The sequence below is a fragment of the Bactrocera latifrons genome, unplaced genomic scaffold, assembly GCF_001853355.1.
Source record: "Bactrocera latifrons isolate USDA-ARS-PBARC rearing strain unplaced genomic scaffold, ASM185335v1 scaffold_9, whole genome shotgun sequence".
NCBI lineage: Eukaryota > Metazoa > Arthropoda > Insecta > Diptera > Tephritidae > Bactrocera > Bactrocera latifrons.
Window position 1 is genome coordinate 788,481 of NW_017537600.1, and position 1,826 is coordinate 790,306.

Sequence of the window (1,826 nt, forward strand, 5' to 3'; positions counted from 1 at the left end):
AAATTAAAAAATAAATTAATAAACCAAAAAAAAAAAATTTTTATTTAATTATAGCATCTAAAGGTCAACAATATGATAAAACAAATATATACAAACTGAAAACGATAAATCAAAAAATATAATATAACGATAAAATGAAAAAATATAAACAAACTCAAAACGATAATACAAAAAATAAAAAGAATCTAAAAAGTTGATATAATTTTCTTTTCGATTTAAATCAACTGAAAGAGTTAAAATAAAATTTAAAAAGGTATGTTAGGTATTTAGTTTGTTTAAATATGATAAAATAAAAAATATAAACAAACAAAAACAGCTTAAATTTTTTTTTTACGATTTAAACCAACTGAAAACATAAAATAAAATTTAAGAAAAGTAGTAAACAACTAAAAATTAAAATAAAATTTAAAAATTTAAACTAACTGAAAACATAAAATTTAAGAAAAGTAGTAAACAACTAAAAATTAAAATAAAATTGTTTTTTAAATAATTAAGAAAGATGAAATAGAAACTTAAACAAACTGAAAAAGTAAATAAACAAAAAATAAACGATAAAAAAAGTTTAGACTCATAGTTTATTCCAGAAAAATAAAAGAAAAACAAACTAGTTTGATAAAATAACAAAGTGAACAACTATACAGTCAAATGCAACACTGAGAAATTCTGTATTTTTAAAAATATAAGATTTATAAACAATAAGTTACAATAACAGAAAAAATAAATAAAACAAATTATAAAAATTATATGCAAACGCGCAAAACAACAGAAATTTTTATACAAAACTAAACACATATATGAGATTGAAATTACACTACTCAACAAATTTTAAGAAAAAATTTGCGACTGATGTGCTAAATAGCCTGTGAAGTATTTCTGACCACGAATTTCCGTGCAAAAATTTTCCTGCACGTACAGCTATTTTTGTCATTTTAGTTGTTGTTGTTGTAGTGCCAGAAATCTGTCGAGTTGTCAGTTCTTAGCCGGATAAAAATCCGGGTCCGTTCTTCTTACGTAGATCTAACTATCATGGGAGCGGTTGTTCATTTTAGTAAATGATAGTTGTTTGACCCCTACACCCCTTGATTTACATCATCGAAAATTAGCAAGAACCACCCGCTAACAGCGCAGTTACAAAATGATTTTAGTTAGTGTTATTAATAATTTTTTTTTAAGGAATTATTAAATATTTTATAGAACGTTATTGACCTTATCGGTCTATTTTTGTAGCGCTCCTATTAAAAAATCCATCATAAGCAGAATAAACTTTCGAATTCTGTGTTTAGTATAAAAAAATTTCAAAATCGCAAATAAATTCAAAAAATTACTAGAAATCTCTAGCAATTGTGCAAAAGAACTGCCAACTAACTTTGGAAAATTAGTTTTGACAGAAGTAACTGAAGAAAATAAAACCAAAGTAATACCGAGGACTGCTAACTTGTGGCCTATAAAGGCAGTAGTAAGGAAGCAGAAAATTACTCATGCTATGTCCTTAAGAAGGTGTTTTGCTAACTCTAAAAAAAATAATGAAAGTGAATAAAAAAATTTTTAAAATTATTGCAAACAATTAATTAGAAAATCAAAATAATACAACAAAAAACCAAAAATGTAATTTAAAACAAAACAAAAAATACATAAATATTGAAGAATAAACAATTCAATGCAAAGTATAAGAGATTTTAAATTGTTTTCCAAAACCAAAAAAGTTAATATCGAGAAAAGCAGATTAAGACACAATAAAAAATCAGCAATATTGCCACAAAAGTTAAAAAATAAAAATAACATATATAAAATATATAAAAAAATATAAAGAAAACACTAAAAAAAAA